At 46.3% G+C, this 19,729-nt stretch overlaps 1 protein-coding gene across 3 annotated transcripts in view; it reads right to left on the reverse strand.

Moving 5' to 3' along the window:
* Positions 1-19,729, reverse strand: part of ELOVL7 (ELOVL fatty acid elongase 7) — a 48,688-nt gene that overhangs the window by 18,893 nt on the left and 10,066 nt on the right. The window lies entirely within an intron of this gene.

The following is a 19,729-nucleotide window of genomic DNA, read 5'->3' on the forward strand; positions in this document are numbered from 1 at the left end:
CTGAACTCTCTCAATGCTATCCACATCCCTCCTGAAGTGCGGCGCCCACAACTGGACACAGTACTCCAACTGTGGCCTGACCAATGTCACATGGGGGGGGGGAAATCACCTCCTTGGACCTGCTCATGATACATTTGTGGATACATGACAAGGGACAATGCAATAGGAAAGGTTTTAGTACACCGAGTCTTAATTACATGCCAGTGAGCACTAATTTACTACTGATACTAATTTATAGCCGTCAGTAAATTCAACTATATTTAATCTCTACATACCAACCAAGACATGGATACAAAGGTTACAAGGTTTCTCCCTCACAAGAAGTGGGTAACACTTATAGGTAAAAGAATAAAAAGCAGCAGCTGATCTTATCCACTCTATCATTTAACATTCCCCAGTGGTCTGTGAAAGAGCACAGTGCTGTGATATTTATTGTCATATGGGTTAACAGAGTTCTTAATTTTTAGGATGGCATAGGTAGAGCAGGAGAGCAGCTAATAATTTTCCACATTTTTCTTAGACGTGCATTTATTACTGATCTGGAAATTACAGGCTGCTAATTCCAATTTAAATCCCTATTTTTGCTCCAAGACTCCATTCCCACATGCTTACAGAGTCAGAATAAAACAGGGAAAGATTTGTATGCATAGCTATTATGTGAAAGTGTATTAAATTCAGACTTGAACTCCCTGTGCACATTGCTACTGGAGAAGGACAAGTACCCATTCACAAAAAGAAATAAAGAAAAGGTAAGGGAACAGATATATTTGACTGAGGACTGTTCTTTCTCTCCTTCCTCAATCCAGTATCTTGATTAAGGCCATCACTTTTCTCTGTTCAATAATCAAGTTCTTCCACACTATTCTCACTGCTAACACATTTGTTTCAATAGCCTGCTTTGATAACTTATCACCTGCTTTTTGACTTTTCACTCCACTTTAGGCTAACTGCAGTTTCCAAAAGCATCGTTTACCTTTACTCTGCCCCATCTCTTACATAATAATTTATAATCCTAGACTGTGTAAATTCACAGTGCTATTTAACATTCAATCAAAATGTCAAGAATACAGTAACACTGTCTTGTTCATTCATAGTTGTGAATTTTAATATTAATATTTTGTGCCTTATAAAAATAATTGAACATCATAAATGTAGATCAGCTCCCCAATGCTCACCCTTCCTTCCCAACCAAAGAGATACACATACAAAGCAGGGGAGTCTCTTACAGAAACCCTAACACAGGGGTGAGCAATTATTTGGGGTGGAGGGCCACTTAAGGAATTTTGGTAAGCTGTTGCTGGTTGGGTCAGCACCTCTGCCCACTCACCAAAACACCTTCTTAAGTAACCCAGGATCCTCAGGGACAGGCTGTGCTTGGCTGGGGGGCTGCAGGCAGGCAGGGAGCAGTGTCCAGGGAGGAAGAACAGGCAGATGGGGCTGGAGCCAGGATCGTGGCCCAGGGCAGAGCCATGATCTGCTCCCTGCACAATGGATCATGACCAGCCCAACCCAGGAAGGAGGCAAAGTGCCTGCCTGTGACCCAGCCCCTGCTGCTCCTGCCTCAGAAGGCACAGGTGGGCATCCCCAGGGCAGCATGGTTGCAGAGCAGCTCAGGGTGGCCTAATCTGGTCATGATCTGTCAGGTCCACTCCACAGCCTCCCTGAACTGGGGCTGCTTATGCACGTACCAGTGCAGGTTTGGGAGCAGGGGCTAGGTCATGGGTATGCACTCCGCCTCCTTCCCACATCAGGCCAATCATGATTCATTGTGCAGAAAAGAGATCACAGCCTGGCTCCAGCATATGTTGTCACCACCCTGTGATCCTGGTCTTGGCTGCCCATCCCAGTCCCAGATGCCACTACCTGCCCTATCCCATTCCCCATCCAAGCACACCCTCCCTGTGGGGATCCCAGGCCAATCTCCATGGTGACCCTGACGGTCTGCTCTGTCTAGTGGCCATGGCAATGTGTGCTGGACCATTTCCAGCAGCAGCAGCAACACTAACAGTGTTAGCCAGAAGGATCTGCCTCTGGGGCTGTCATGGCTCAGGATGCTCCCTGCTCCTGGGCTGGGTGGGACCAAGGCACCCATCATGAGCCATAAAATCCCTTAGGTGGCACAGGAACAAAGGTGCAGTTGACAGCCCAGAGGTTCAAGGCCACAGCACAAGTATCCACAGCGTGGTCTATTAAGATTCCAACAAATCTGTGAGTTCTGCTAAATATCTTGTCACAGGGACATGAAAAAAGGGGGGGGGGGGTAGACGGGGAGCTGAACCAGTAACACTCAGTTGCAATTACTCCAATCACATTTTTATCAACTATTTGCCATACAATGGTTTATATGTTGTCCTTTCCACCAGTGAACATCTATAGCTTCTGTACATAGAATCTAAAATCGCAGAAATACCAAACTGACAAATGCCACTGAAGTTTGGTTACTGTTCCTACCAACAGGAACAAGAGAAAGGCAGCCTGCTTGGTAGTTACACATGTGTTTTCCCCTGTGATGGCTAGCATAAAACACATGCAGTTGGATGCATATCATATCAACACTTTACCCTATGACCTTGCAAGTGTATTACTCATTTCTAAGTCAATCAAATATTATACTGTATTCATCAGTGAAGGTATTAAAAACACTCAAATTTATTAATAGTATTATCTAACTACTCACTATTCATTATGTACTTTTTCCTATAGCCTACCAGGAAATAAATAGATTGCACTAAATTAACACAGATATTCTCATGCACTGAAGTATGTTCCACATAATAAATCATGGATCTGGCTGCAATGTTGTACTGCATACTCCTTAGTTAGTTCTTCCTAATTGAGAGTGCTACTTTTACTTTCCTTAAACACCTCAAGGTAGGGGTAGGCAAATTATGGCCCTCCAATTGATTTGATCTGCAGCACTCTGCATGGGGCCAAGCCCAGCCTGGGGCAACCCACACCCACTGATTTGGCTCCGATCAGAGCAGAGCCACTCCAGCTGCAGCTGCTGCATGGCTCCTCTAGCCCCCGGTGGTGGCTCCTCCTGCTGCACTGCTCTGGACAGGAAGGAAACCTCAGCCCAGGCGGCCAAGTGCAGCCACACCAGGAGCTTCCCCACCGGAAGCTGTGCACAGTGGGTGGAGCACAGCACAGGCTGCCCCAGGCAGGTCTTGGCTCCATGCAGACCACTGCAGGGACAGCCATAGACTGCACTACCTGAGCAAGCTCTGCTGCAGGTATCCCCTGCCCCCTCCCCCCTCTCCTCACCCCCAGCCAGATCCTAGCAGCCTCCCTCACATGCACACACTCCTCCATATCCACTCCCACACAGCCCACCCCCACAGGGCAAAGGACTCCCTGCAACCCCCACCCCATGATCCCAGCCTCGCTCACCTCTCTCTCCTGAACACTGCTCCCTGCCTGCCCACAGCCCCATCCCACAGGAAATATTGGTAAGTTGTTGCAGTGGGAGGTGGGGGGTGCACATGACAGCTCATCAAAACTCCCTATGTGGCCCCCAAGCCCAAATAATTGCTCACCCCTCTCTTAAGGAGACTCCCCGGCTCCTGGTTGCAGGGTCCATTGTTGGCGTTCCATACATTCTTCCCACTCAGCTACCTTAAAATACAGCCACCCTTTCCACATTTTTCACTACAACTTCTTGAAGAAACACCCCATCCTCAGATTACAGCTCTTAAGATATCAGTAAACATATCCGCTGTGTTAAATAGCACTGATTAAAAGGTTTGAGTTCTACCAACATTTGGAAAGAAAAATTATCTGTACGAGAGTTATTCTTTATCTACATTCAAATTAATAATTATAAGCACGCTACAGAAAATATGCAGAAGTAAGGATGCTTACCCACAGTCTGTCCGACCGTGCTCATAGGGTGCAGACAGACCTAACACTTGAGCCATCCCAAGAAGAACACCAGTTAGAAAACAGTTTGCGATTGTTCTGTCAGAGGTGCCCGCAGGTACATTGCTAAGGGTTCTAAGCAGAAACATCACCTTTTGGTTATTTGCTGTGCTGGCAAACGGCCACCAGGGAGTGGCACTGAACATCCAACCTAATTGCAAACTGCCCTTCTCACTGACATTGAGTTCATAGACCCAGTCCAGCACTTTACTGAAATGTGTGTGGTTGTACCCTGACTGGGAGTGTATAGGGTGGGGGTGTAGGGGTTGCCTGGGCCCCTACCTGTGCATTTGGGGCCTGTGGGCACAATGTGCAGCTTTGCTACTTTGAAAGAGCTTGTGAATTTCCTCCCATTGGTGGCAGGGGAGTCCTTGGGTAGCCCCACAAGCCCTCAGGCACACAGACACAGGGATTCACTTGGCCACCTCCCACCCAAACAAGCTTAGTATGCACAGAACCCCGATCAATTGCCAATTGAAGGAAGTTGACCAGCTTTTAAAAGCAGTGGAGATACCCTCAAAGCCCCCAGCCAGTTGCCATGTGGGGGTTGGGAGGCAAAGCAAGTAGTTCAGTGTGGGATACCTGGGGGACCAACTAGACACAAGTTACAGAAAACTTGGTGTTGGCACATAACATTAAATCCATACATAGAGAAGCAGTTCAAAGTAATACTTGATTATCCAGGTATACTTTTAAAGTAGTTCAGGAAGTTTAAAGTACTCTAAAATTGGCTTGTATATATGGACACTTGGGCTGCTAACTAGTGTGCGTGGCGGGGAGGGGGGAGAGAACCCAAAAAAACCAGTGCTTTACTTTCAGCTTAGCGCACCCCTTCGCTGAGCACAACACAAAAGAGGAAACACGGCAGTTTGACCTGGCTCGCCCCGCATCTGTATAGATCATGCACTTTAGTGGGGCTTTTTGGGCGCTTTTATCTAATAGCTGATTGAATCAGGTAAAACACTTCCCCCCCCACCACACACACACATTTATCAGTGCCCTTGAGGTGTAAACTGTATTTAAACCCGTCTAAGTGTTAGGCCCGTCCACACATTGACATACTTGGAGCAGTTTAAGTATTATATATGTTTGCACCCAACGATTGGGAACTGGTACCCAACTGTCCCTGGACACAAGCATCCCATGTGCACTGCTTAGGGGTTGAAGTAGAACTCTCATCTTTCAAGGACTGTATTGCTATCCAAACATGACCAGGGGGTGATACAGTACCCAAACTGTCAAGCCTTCTAGGCAGGTATGTCAGGGTTTCCCCTGTATTCCTAGAGGGGGAGAAATACCTAGCATTTGTGGGGGCAGGGAGTGTGGGGGGGGGGCAGAAGGGGTTACCAGATGCTGGGAGGCCCCCTACTTATGGATCCTAGGAGCTGGGTGCTCTGTGCCCTCCTCACCATCCCCTCCCCGCCACCTCAAGAAATCTTCAGCTTTTGCAACCACTCAAGTGCAGGATATTTTGCTGGGAAACTGAAACATCATTAAAAACTCACACATGCTTAATTCTAATTAGCACTGGAACACAGCCCCACCACTCTGACAGAAAACATCACAGGACTTGGATTTAGGATACCTTGTTACTTGTCTAAGCTTTGAGGCTGCTCCAACAACACAATGGATTGCTCAGTCAATGTAACAATACACAAACCAGCACAAGACAGCTATGCAGCCCACAAGGCAGCTATGCGGGCACCTGGATACAGGCATCCAGGAATCATCCCTTGCACAGCCAGCTAAACCAACATGGAGTTTGTTCTAACATCTAGTTAGGTCACCCCATTAACTCTTACCAGCTACACTCCTACACATATGCTGCGTGGTAGTATTAAGCACGTTGCTCCACTCAAATAGTTCTGCAATATTAAATCAAGGGGAGCTTTGTGATAAAGGCGAAATCCTGAAAACGTTCAGCAGTGATGAAAAAGAAACACAGTCTCATTCACAAGACCAAAGTAGTTCAAGACTCTCTCTTTGATGGCACTGGCTACCCAGACAATGGAACTGGTCCTTTCTAATATTTTCAAATATTTTTGGACAAGATGCCATCTGTCATAAAGGCACTATGAACAGTCAAGTAAAAGTTCGGCTAGTCTGACTAACATTAATAATGATTATTGTAATAAGAATTGCTGACATGCCTAGTTGGCCAATGCTTTTAAAAGAAAGTGAAGAATTTCTAACATTCTTGAGCATAAGCAACCCACACTGAAGATATTTGTCATTCTTTATCCTCCTTTAGCCCCCCTCCACATCATTTCCTATAAAGACTACTAATGACATTTTCTTTTCATAGAATCACAGAATTCTAGCAAACCAGGGATGGCAGAGACTTCCAGAGGTCATCTAGTCCAACTTCCTGCATGTGGAGGATCATCCCTATCCAAGCCATCATATACAAATCTGGTGTCTAACTGATTATCAAAAACTACACAACCATAACACCTAATACCCTAACTTACTAGGGTAAGGCAGGAGAACCATGGCAGCCAAATGTCCAGCCACTGCAGCAAAGGTTGTTAAAATACACTCAAGAGATCCAAGAGGGCCATGCCTCTATGCTAGAGGAAGGCAAAACACCCCACAGTCCATAATGAATCTGACCATGGGGTAAAAATCCTTCTTGATCACAGATATGGGGGTCAAACTGACCCTGACTGAAGGAGTATGACATTTTAGCCAGGAACCTCCAGGTTTAAAGTCCCATCAAGAACACTGGTATGACCAGTCAAAATCCCTAACTTTGTCTGCATCCAACACCCAGTGCTTCTAAGGAAGGTGAAAAAACCCAAACAAACCTAAAACCTTAAACACACATGGGGGGGAGAGGGAATTCCTTCCCAACCCATGTGACCACCAGTGAAGCCCAGAAGCATGCAAAGTACTCATAGAAGAATGTAAGTATAGCTACTCCTAACATCATCCTTGACAACCATTTATCCAATCTCTTCTTGAGCACCTCAGTTAGGCTATTCCATTTTCTCACCATTTTAACAGTGAAAAAGTTCTGATATCCAATTTAAACCTACTTTGCTGCAACTTCAAACCATTGGCATGCATCCTTCTCTCTGCAGCAAAAAAGAAAGTGTGCTTTCACCTCTTCTTTATGGCAGCCCTTCAAATATTTAAAGAGTCCTATCATGTCCCTTAGGCATGTTTGGCTTGTAGAAAAGGTGCCAACTTCCTTCAACCAAAACAACCACCTTCTCTCTAAAATGAAATTGTTATTACTTCAGAAGGATACTAATAATTGTAATTCATCCACTGTGTAAATTACTGGACACTAACATTAACTTTAGTCTCTAAGTTACAACAACACGTGTACATGTACACGTACCCGGTTCACTTGTTTGTCTCCATTCTCCTCCCGTTTCTGTTTATTTAGCATAAGCCGTTTCAGTACAAGCCATAAGGCAATGTCACCACCAGTGTGAAGAGCTTGAAAGCCACCAGGTAGCATTGTAAATAGACACAAGTCTACAATATGGGACAGAGTTAGGACTTGTCCACAAGGGTATTTGTTGTCATTGTGAAGGCCCTATTGATATAGTTTGGGGGGCCCCATGAAACTAGGCGGAGCAACCATGGCAACTCCACGCTGCCTGTGCCAGCTTCACATCCAGCCACTCACTACTCCTGGCCATGGATGCCGCCACTGCTGATGGCAGCGGAAGCTTCTTCAGGTCCAGGGCACAAGGAATTGGAGCATGGGTGGGGCCTTGCATGGGCTGATTTGCCCCGGGCCCCACACCCTGCTCTGGCTGGCTCTGTGCACAGAAGAAGATTTTCTTGGCCGATAGCGATAGCCAATTATTAACCAACCATATTGGCCTATACCAATCCGATAACCAATTAACCTCTTTTCTTTTGCTGTGCTCCATCATCCTCCTGTGTATCATGTATCAGTGTTCTGGCACTTAAGAATGGTGGTGAAATCACTTGAACTAAAGCTCATTGAATGAGCTTTAAATCAAGCACTGCTGCTACAATCTTAGCGAGGGGATGCTTTTAAGTAGAACAAAGCCAAGTGGGGCACAGGTGGATGCGGGCAGCCCACAGTGGGCTGGGGGCTCTCCACCCTGCCGACCTTACCCCAGAAGCCGCATACTAGTTATGCACCCCCTGCCCACCCAGCAGCAAGAGCGTAACTTGCCACCCCCACAGCTGCTGAGCAGGCAGAGGGCATGCAGCTGGCATAGGGCTCCCAGGGCAAAGGCAGAAGGGTAGAGAGCCCCAAGCCTATAGCAGGCAGCCTGCATCCACCCAACGCACAGACTGGGGGGGGCACCTACCCCCCCCCCCCGATTCCCTGCAGATCCATGTAGCAGTAGGGAGTCCCCCTCCCCAACTACCATGGACAAAGCCACCCATGGCTCCATCCTGCCCCCAGCCTCTGCCCCACTCTGTCCCTCACTGTGGGGTCTTGATCTGCCCCCCACCCCAATGCCCCTTCCCCTCCATAGATTTACTTACAGGGAGCTGCTCCCCACACTGCCTGGCTATACTCTTGACAAGCAAGCTATTCCTTGTTCTGATTTTTAAAGCAGTTTTCTGGCAACGTGATGTATAGGTTGAAGTCCAGTCAAGTGTAACTCCAAGATAAACTGGGTGGGTTTTGAATTTGAGAGGCTGATTATTTAGTGATAGCGAGTTCATGGTTGGCACTGGCATTATGCAGATAGGGAATAAATAAATAAATAAACAAAAACACACTTGAGACAGTCTTTGAGATATTTTGCTTAAAGGCACCATTTTAGGCAGTACTCCAAGATCAGATCTCATGTCTCCATAAAGTGTGGGTTTCACACTTGAAAAAAAAGTGACAAGCTTAGGTGACAAAGGCACCGTCATCAGTGTAAACAAATTTTTGTAAGCCAGTCACAGGCAGATCATCAGTGTACAGGTTGAAAAGGAGAGGGACTGATCCCCGAGGATGGCCATTGGTTTGATGTCTCCAAGAGTTAGTTCAGTTGGCCAGATGGACTCCAAAAGGATCAACAACACAGTAATAGTTCAACTACAGGAGTGGCTCAACATGAAAGAATTCTGGATTTTTGCCAGAAGACTGGTATGCCAGACAACATCATATTCTGTTTAAAAAAAAAAAAATTTAGGAAGACTACACCAGTTCTCCTTTTCCCCACACCCATGCAACATGATTTGATAGCTTTGGTTCCCATTTCAAAAGTTCCTATTAGTACTAATACATCTCAGTTTTTCACAGATATTTGAATCTCCCATAATAATAATTTTAAAAAGTAGTCTTTACATTTATCAGATTTGCTTGATCACTCCAATTCTAGATATGGTGAAAGGAATATCAGTATCCTTTTCTGTTTTCCTTTGGTACTTAAATTGACTCAGTATATTGAGTCACAAATGGACAACTCATCTAATTTTCCTTGCTCTTATGGTTTGGATGTTGCCAAAGGTTAAATTTGTTCCCCTGCAATCCTTTCTTTGACAGTTCTGGCCGTTTTCCTCAAATTCTTTTCATGTTGTCTACAGACATCTTCCTCCATCTCCACAAGTCAAGATCTCAGAGCAGTATGGCAGCATTGCAGAAGTGAAAATTGCTATCTCCCTCAACCCATGTCTTTTTATGACAGCATCTCCAATTCCCAAAGGTGATAAAGGCTTTGCATTTTTGTTACAGTGATATTTGTTTTGCTTTAATATTAGTTTCAAACTGTTTGGTATGTCTCCTTGTTGATCTGTATCCCATCCTCAATTTGACTACATATCCTTGGCCATTAAATAGCAAGGCAAACTCTCTCTCTTTTTTGTGTAGCTCTGCTCCAAAGCAGCTTCGTAAATAAGCCTCAGAGAAGAAGTGTTGGGTATTTCTGGTGCTAGATTTCTTTCACTTTTAAGTTAAGTTCATCTTGCATACTTAGTTCTCCATATGACCAACTGGCATGAATATTTTCTGGTTCTTCAGATCTCCAATCTGGATAGTCTTGCACCATGGTTTACCTCAAGGCCTGAAGCATCACATCATTTGCAGTTGCTGCCTTCACTTGACGTTCTAATATTAACCCATACGGCATTATCATGTATGCTGCAGCAGCAGCTTTTTCTGATCTTACATCTTACCATTCAACATATATGATCAGCAATTGCTACCTTTTTCCATGTCTACATACAACCTCTAGCTGGTATTTTTGGTGTGTAAGCATCCATCTCTGGATCCTTGCAGGAGTACCGTACAGAATTAAAAATATAGCTTCAAGAGCAGGGGTGGACACAAGCCAGCCCACCAGCCACTGCTGGGAGCCCAAAAGATGGCTGCACCCTGCACTGCTCTACTCTGCTGCAGCTGGAACCAGGCCAGAATGCCTGCAGACTCAATCCCCACTCTCCCACATCCATTCCTCACCCCCAGCTTTCTGCTGGTGATGCAGATGGGCATCAGTCCTGGCACTGTGGTCACTGGCAGTCAAGCCCACATAGGATGGAGTGTGATGCAGTCAGTACGTCAAGTAGCCATCCTGCCTACCTGCCGCAATAAGCCACTGCTGCTGCAGCACTACTAGTCCATGATGACCGTGGAGGGTGCTCAGCCCAGGGGCTGCCACTCCCAACTTTCTTGGTGTGGCTGCTCATCATGGCAGGTATGCAATCTTGCATGATTTGTTGTCTGTTTCAAGATGTAGATAAGATGTACTCTATTTCATCAGTCCAACCAAATACTATTGCTAGCATTTCTTTTTTCTATTTGGACATAGTCCTGCTGTTTTGTTGTTAGAGGTTTAGACACATAAGCAACAACAATATAGCTTGTAATACAGTGGAACTCACATCCACTATCAAAGAACCAGTAACTGTATAAATTCCCACATAAGCAATTCTTTTAAATGGTTAAATGCCATTTGATGCCGTGGCACTTTTGACAATAAGCTCAATTCCTTTTAAAAAAAACCCCCAAAACACAGATGGAGAAAATTGCTGAATTTTCCAGTAAGGAATAAGTTTACTTGGGTAAGTAACCAAAAGGAAATCTGGTAAAACTGTATATTTGGAAGGTAGTCTCATTTTAGTCATCCGGCTGCACTCACCAAAAGTCTACCACTGCCACCTAAAACTGTGAAAGCTGTAACTTTTACTTAAACAAACAAAAAGATAGTCTAGTTTCTTAAATAGTACGCAACTAAAAACGTTCCCTTCTTATGGCTTTGTTCAAATCTCTTGAATCCAAGTATATTCTTATTACATTTTTCTCTGTTTTGTGTACAATCACTACAGTACTGACCCAATACATAGCTTATAGCACTTTTGCTGCAACTTATAGCTCTCCCCTACCATAAGATTACCTGCCACTGAAGGTCTGGTTTGATTGCCATTCAGCATTCAGATCTGCAGCAGGGCAGCATTAACCCCTGTGGCTATGGCAGCTGCAGCAAGAAGCTCCACAGTCTAGATCTCAACCACCAACTCTCAAGTTTGACCCCCTCTATCCCCGCCATACACAATGCAATTCTTAATGAAGAAGTCAGCTCTCCAAAATTAATAAATTTGTATTCCTGGGTTAAACTCAGTTATATACGGGTCTCTATTCTCCCTTTCTGCCCGAGTTCTGGTCAAAAAAACAAAACAAAACAAAACAAAACAAAACAATTTACACCTCTGATATTTAACATTTATTTGTGCAGAGCATGCTTCAAATGTATTCATTAAAGATTTGCATTTCCTCTTTACCTGCTGAATTCTGTAACTGACATGTTAAAAAACAGCTCAGTATTTCCTGACCTGCCACATGAAACAATGCTACCTGCAGCCTTTCATTTTACTCATCTGTATTACTCAGTAATACAATACAGTTCAAATGCAAGCCACTGTTTTCAGTTCCAGTTCATTTTCTCCAAAAACCAACTTTCTTTGAGGCTTTAGATCAGTGGTCCCTAATCAGTTTAGATTCAAAGCAGCCCTAAAAAAATGCCAGCTCTTAGTTTTCACTCTTTTTTTTTTTTTTTTTACTACAAACAATACAGCAATTCTTCTGTTCCAAAGAACTCAGAAAGACCACTGCAGATAAGACTGTTTTTAACCCTGTGAATTCCTATTTGAAATCTTGAACCCAAGATCTGCTCCTGCCTTTGTTTGAGGTAGTCTGCATCATCATAGAGCCTCACCACAGAGCTCAGAGACACCTCACCACATAAGAAGCATCTGCCCAGAAGAGCATCCCATCTTTTTACTCCTCTGTGAAATATGAAATACCATAGCCAGAAGGAAATAGGACTACATCCTGCTTACTACCAACAATTTTGAGGTAAACAGACTATTCCAACTTTTCTCTGAGCCTAATCTGCATATAAAATAAGCAGTTCCAAACAGAAAATTTTGCCACACCTTCAACTCATCTATGAAGAATGAACCGTCATTTCTGCCCAGGAGAACTTTTACAATTGTTTCTCCTATGCCTGAAGAAGGGTGTTTGTGCCCAAAAGCTTGCAATTAAAAATTTCTTTCTGCAAAAATCTAGTTGGTCTAATAAAAAAAAAATATATATATATCACCTCTACCACAAGTCCCAATTCCCTTTTTCCCCTCTAGACCAATATGGCTACAACCTGGATATTTGAAGTCTCTGGGTTTATCTTATAATGTCAACCATGGCACCCTGGTTCAGAATCACTGCTTTCAATGATCCATTTGCTCAGTCATCTAATACTTTCAGGGATGGATGCCAAAAGTAGCAGAGGCAGCCTGTGTGCGAGTCTTTCAGCAGACTGGGGAAGGGTCAAGCAGTAAATAGAGCAGGGAGCAGAAAACTGAGCATCAGATGAGGTAGGGAGTAGAGGACAGGAAGCAGAAAGCAGAGCCGCAGCTTGATCAGAGAGCAGGAAGTTGAGCAGCAAATCAGGTAAGGAAAAGGGATCAGAGTGGGCTGCACCAAAACAGGTTGACAAGGAGCCATTATTGCAAAGCAACTGTGAAAAAAAAAAAAAAATCTTAGAGTGCATACAATGCTAATGCAATCCTAGGATGCGAGGTATATTCAGTAGAGACAAACGGCCACAGACAAGTGTTCATTTCTCCAAATAACTGCATCACAAAAATTCTTACTAGTAGAAAAGTGGCCCAGGAACAAAAGTATATACGTCAGCTACACATGCAATTGTTAGGTGTGGAGAGACTGCCTGCCTTACTTACTTATGCGTTCCACGTCAAAATCAGCCAAAATCAGTTCCAAATCATATTGACTGAGCAGAACTCAATTATTCCAAAAAACATATTGAGTGAGCAGGCTGATCTCAATTGTTCTACACCAAGCTTGTCCAACATACTGCCCGCGGGCCACCATGCAGCCTGCCAAGCCATTTTCTGTGGCCTGCGGTGCTGTGACAAGAAACAAGAGTAAACGCTATTCATTTTAAACAAGAGTAAACGTTATTTACTTTCGTTGCCACCCCTTGTCCTTCCACCAGCCCCTCAGCAGCTTCCTAACGGCTGCTGAAGGGCTGGGGAAGGGACAAGGTTCCCACACGCACCGTGTCAGCTTGACGTTACCGATACGGTGCATGTGGGAAGAGGAGTAGCCAGCAGCAAAAGCGCTGGTCATAGCCGTGGCATGGGGTGGTCCCTGGCAGAGGCTGCACTGGCCAGCACTGGGGGCAGCGAGCGAAGCCTGGCCAGGCACATGCAGGACGAGGGGAGCGGGGACGAACCCCCCCCCCCAACCCTCCTGTCAACTTCCCGCATGCCAAATCGCTGCTTGCACCTGGCTCTGCCCCTCCGGGCTGCAGCAGGAGAGGAGGCATCATCTTGGGGCCCCCGCACCTGCCCCACTCCACACTCACCTGCATAGTTCATCTTCCTGGCAGTGGTAGGAGAAGTTGCAGCCAGGGGCTGCCTGGGCGCTGCCCTGTGCCCCGCATGCAGGTCCCCATCGAGTGCACAGCAGCTGTGCTGCCTCCGCTTCCTCCTCCCTCCCTGGCAGAGGAACCCCACCCCCACCCCTTTTTTTTTTTCTTTTGCTGGCTCCAGGCTGCAATCTCACCCAGTGGCTCCCAAGGCATGGTGTGGCCTGGGTCCCTGCCCCATGGCTGCTCCACCTGTAGAGCCCGGCATGTGTGAGCTGCAGCATCACAGCCCTCGCCCAGCTCCTCCTGTGCATCCATAAGCAGCTTTGTTCTTATAACTCGAAAGGACCCCATTAAAGGTGGAAGTGACGGGAAGTTCTGTGGCACCCTTGTAAGATTCCGTCTCATCCAGTCTGACATCCTGTGTAACACAGGCCATAGGAAGCAGTGAAAGTCTGTGAGGTCTTTGAATATGGCTCTCTGGCCTGGGTGATAAAAAGTTCATGATCCAGCCCCACATTCAAAAACGTTGGGCACCCCTGTTCTAAACACCAAGTACAGTGCTACAAACAGTGAGCATGTTCCATCCCAAGCTCTCACCCTGGGACTTCAGATACTCCCAAATCCACTGGCAAGCATCCTGCATGCAGGCCCATGCCCAGAGGTCTCGGGATCTGGATGCCCCTGCTACACTTGATCTGAGCTAAAAGGCCAAGAACCATAAAGGTAGAGAGAGCTACACAGGTGAACACTCCCTAGTTGAGAGCATTAGTGGGCTGCTTCCTAGGCCATCTCCATTCCTAAGGAAGCCTCTCCCCTGCCTTGAAAGGGGACAGGCTGTTAACAGGAAGTCCCCCTTCCCCCTCTGGCTTTTAAGTTGCATATTCAGCCCAGCTGAGCTGCACACAGGGTGATTTAAAGCCAGAGGTGCAGGGAAGCAGGGCTGGGGAGACCTCCTCAATCCTCTTTCCTAGCTTTTAAGTTGTTGCATGTTATACCCAGCTGGCTTTAAATGCTGTGTGCACCAATGGACTGGGAAGCAGGGCAGGGAGTTTACCCAGCTCTGGCTCCCAGCCCAACGGAATCTCACTGTACCCAGTCCCACAGGCTTTGCAAGAGCCTTCCTGTTCAGCTGGGCAGCATTTAAAGTCCACAGGGCCACAAACTGGGACAGGGAGAGCTTCCCTAGCACTGGTTCCCAGTCCCATGGGTATTAAATGTCATTCATGCCACTTAGTTGGGCAGCACTTTTAAGTCTTTGGGGCCAGGAACCCAGGTCAGGGAAGCTCTCCCCATTCCAGGCCCTGCAGACTTTAAATGCTACCTGCAGAGGAAGGGCAGAGGGAGCACAAGTATAACCCCAAGCTTGTTCCTCAGATGGGAGGGTGGGGATGGTGGTGGGCGGGATAGAAGTCAGGGGAAGAGAGCAAGGATCAGCTGCTCTGTTGTTCTACTGTTCGGGCACCTGCACACCTGTGAGGAGCCTGCTCCAAGTGTGCTGGAAATCCAGAGCGTTGGAGCAAACTTGATTAATCAAGTCTGCTGGAGCACATAAATTTGCATGCACTGGCAGCCTTGTACATCACATGTCTCAGCAGCGCAGTGAGCCTCAGCACTGAGGAAGTAGCAGTGGTAAACATTGAACTAACATGTTCGATGTGCTTTAGTTCAAAGCACACTGCCACGATTTCCTCAGCATGGAGGTGTGCTGCACCGCTGATAGATGTGGTGCGTGGATGCTTTTAATTGGCACAGCTCGCTAATTAAAAGTACCTGGTGCTGCATTGGAAACTTGTATAGAAATGCCCTTGATTGCCAGGAAAAGAACAGAAAGAGTATCTGGGCAACCCCTCTACCAGAGTTCATAGTCTGAGGAATGGGTCTGGGGAGTGGGTAGGGAACTGTCCCACTGCTTCAGGGAACAGTCCTGTGTGATGTGGATCAATTAAAAGTCAAATGTTGAATAAAACAGAGTAAAAAATTAATAAAAAAAAGAATTCTTCATATTGCTTTGTTCAAATCTCTTGGATCTAAACATAATCTTATTCCATCTCTCTCCGATTTGTGTACAATCACTACAAAACTGATGCGCTGCCTCAGTTCCCCTGCCTCCCTCAGACTGGTCTAGGAGCGGAGGAGACTGGTGAGACAAAGCCTCTAGCCCAGGGGTCAGCAAAATGTGGCCCGGGGGGCCAGATACAGCCCACCAGGCCATTCTACCCAGCCCACGGGGCCCCTAAAAATTTAGAAAATTAAACTGCCCTGGGCTGCCTGTCACGTGGCCCACGATGGCTTGCCGAAACTCAGTAAGCAGCCCTCTACCCAAAATAATTGCCCACCCCTGCTCTAGCCCAACCCCAAACTGGATGGTTCCCAGCCTGGAAGACAGGCAGGAGACACAGCCTGGTACTTAGCTCTCTGTCCTAGAGAGGCACATTTTCCCTAGGAAAAACTGAATGGACCTTTGTAGTTTTCACCTAGAAAGCAGCAATTCTTCTGGTAGGTATAACACCTGTATGTGTCCTAAGAAATCTTACCAGCTTCCTGTATAACGGTACTAGGACACCACCTGAACAAAGCCGAATTCTAGTCACAAATGTTCAAAAAGATTAAGTTAAACTGGAATGGATACAAAGAAGAGCCTTGCTGCCCAGCTGGCCAACGTATAAAGTCTACAGGTAATGGCAATCTTTTGTAAAAAGAGGTTAAAGGAGCTTGGATAGTCTAATTTGGAGTAAGAAAGAGTTACCTTCTACAAGTACATTTATGGAGTGAATATCAAGAGAGGAATATTTTAGAAGATGGGGGCACAAAGACTGAAGACAAAAAATGAGAAAAAGGGACCTGAATGAAACCTAACACACAACACTGGCATGAGGTCAAACTTATCAGGGCCAGAAATTAGATAATATATTCAGGCTGGAAATCAGATGGATTCTACCAGAAGTGTGAAGTTTTTGAATGGTATTCTAAGCAAACTAATGTAATTACTTACTTGAAAGACTGAATTGGAAACACTTATGAATGGGATGGTATGACTGGACAGTGAATTCTGGCTCAATAGCCACTGTGTGTAATATGTGAAATCAAGTTTCTGTAATCCTGATGTTGGGGTACAGAAGCAACCCTTGTAATGTGCAAATTATCTGGTAATTCTAAATCCTATACATCAGAGCTTTTACTGTCATCAGTAAGGATTAGGAAGGAATTCCCCCCCACCTCCTGAATGCTACTGTCTTTGGAGTTTTTTTTAAATCTGCTTTACTCAAAAGAACTGGAATATTAGCCACAGCGAAAGCTGCACTGCAGGGCTTTGATTGGGCTGCTGGAAGTTGGAAAACCTGACTGAATGGTCTTGCTCAGTCATATCAATTGCCGATTTGATGTTAGGAAGAAATCCACCCTCCTCCCTGCCGCCCTCCCCCCCCCCTTACACAGATTTGGAAGCAAGAGAGTGGGTGGGGAGGGGAAGAAGAGACATTCCTTTCCTTTGCAGCCCAGGGTGTTTTCCTTTTCTTAAGATCTTCTGAGAGTATAACAACTAATTACTTCATTACAGGGAAGGAGGCGAAGGCACTGGCAGGTCTCCCCTGTTTTTATCTATGCTGTTATGTTATAAAATGGTTCTGAGCTTTTAGGTATTGTGCTTTGTAGTTGCATATTGTGCCTGAAGTGGTGATTTTGGGGATTCCTTAAAGTAACTGGCTGCATGGGAATTCAGAGAACTAGATTCAATGGCTCAGCACTACCCATTGACTCCTATGTATCTGTTTCCTTCCCCATTTAAAACTAAAACAGGCCACCCTGCTTGAAACCTCATACAGAGGTTACAGAAAGTAAACACTCTTCCCTGTTTGTGTGAAAAATCTATGCACACTGTGCATGTGAGGGGGGTGGGGGAGAGGAGGAAACAGACCCCCCTCATCTTTCGCTACTAAAAACCTGAACTACAATAGCATACAGAAACCACCAACCAGAATTAGCACCTCCTTGTGCTAAGCTCCATAGGAACCATTTGTAAGGAAGAATTGATGGAATCTTTATTTTATGTTTACTCATCATTTACTTGAGGATGGAAACAGATAGTCTTAAAGACATTATTGTGTATGTGGTGGGGGAAGGAGGCAGCTAAACGGCTTCTGAAGAATGTAGGTAGAGATAAGCAAACCTGAACATAGCCATCTCAGTAATCCCTGTGGGTATGGTAAAAATGAGTCCCCTAAGTTTGAAAGGTGTTTTACATGCACAAATCCCCTTTATGTCAGTGGCAACTGAATACTCATTCCTTGTGGTGAGACAAGGCAGGGGGGAAGGAAGGGAGACCCAAACAAATCAAGACAACTGGTTGGGGTAGAAGTGTAATACAGCCAAGATAAAAAGGTAAAGGGTCATTAGTAGGAAAATAAAAATAGTTGCTCTAAATGAAGACATTGCTTCTTAAACTCAAGGTCAGATTTCCATAGTCAGAGAGGGTCCCCAGCACCAAATCAAATTTTAATTGTGCTAGGACCTCATCCAGTGTTGATTTACCCATTACAAACTGTGACCCACAACTGCTGTAACTGCATCAATCCACACCCTAGCGAAAAGAAACAGAAGAGAGCTATAATCTATGATTCCAACCACTTTACCTCATAGTAGTTTCAAGCCTAGTTAAACCACAGCAATGAAGATAGCAGGTTAGGACACGTCTATCCAGACTGATTCCAAACTAGTTTTTTCTACTTCAAAAGCAGAGGAGTAACTACAGGTTTCCCTCAATATATGCAGTACATGCATTCCCAGAGAACAGCACATAAATCAAATTTGCATAAAGCAATCCCACTTTATAATGTAACAAATAGGGATAGTTCCCATGGTGGTGAGGGAGGTGGTGAGGGAGGGAGGGAGCAAGGCTGGGACTAGGAAAGAGACCAGGGGAGGGGTGCAGTGCAGTCCATCGGCAACTTCGCTTTGCTGCCTGCTGCAGCCCTGGGTGGGAACTATGAATGGGTGCAGGCAACTCTTGCTGCTGCGCAACCTCCGGGAAGCCTGAAGGCTGGGGGACTGCACCGGGCTCTTCCCAAGGTGTGGGCCCCTGGATCTGCACACAGGACAACAGCAGGCTGCCACTGTGGGCTGTGGCCAGCAGCAGTACCACCAGGTTCTCCCTGACACTTGGTGGGCAGATTGGAGGCGGTGGGGGGGTGCTACAGCAAATTTTGAGGTGGCAGTAACAACCCCTCCCAGCACCGCTGCCTCATTCCTGCAAGCAAGAGACTGCAGCACCGGGCTCTTCCCAGTGCTCCAGAAGGGCAGCAGTGGCAGGGGGCTGCTGCCACCCAAAGGTTTGCCATAACCCCCCCCCCCCCAACATGCCCACTGAGCACCAGGGAGAGTCTAGCAGTGCTGCTGGCCTCAGCCCACAGCAGCAGCCTGCTGTTGTCTTGTGCATAGATCCAGGGGCCCATGCCCCCCACTGCAGGAAGAGCCCGGTGCAGCCCCCCAGCCTGCAGACCTCCTGGGGGGCACATAGCAAGAGCCACGCCCTCCCCCCCCCATCCCACACCACACACCCACTCCTAGTTCTCACTGCTTTGCTGCCTGCATCCTGGGACTCTGCTTCTCCCTGTTCACCTCAGTCCCTGCTGCAATGGCTGCAGGAGCAGCTGTTGTCAGCTATCTATAGCTGCTGGGTTGCACAGTGCCCCGAGCCTCCCAGGGCTCCACTTCTCCCTACTTACCCCAGCTGCTGCAGCAGACCCAGGAGCAACTAACACCCAAAGGTTTGCCATAACCCCACCCCAACATGCCCACTGAGCACCAGGGAGAGTCCACTACCTGCCCACACTGCAGCACAGCACAGCCCAGGGGCTGGGGTGAGTGGGGAGAAGCAGAGCCCCGATCACATAAGAGTGAATTTACCTCATGTATAAAAGGAATTCTGGATAGAAAAAGGGTAATCGCATAAGACTGAAATCACATATATGGAACCTACATAAAAATCAAGGGAAACC

This window comes from Crocodylus porosus, unplaced genomic scaffold (genome assembly GCF_001723895.1).
Source record: "Crocodylus porosus isolate Cpor-Errol unplaced genomic scaffold, CroPor_comp1, whole genome shotgun sequence".
NCBI lineage: Eukaryota > Metazoa > Chordata > Crocodylia > Crocodylidae > Crocodylus > Crocodylus porosus.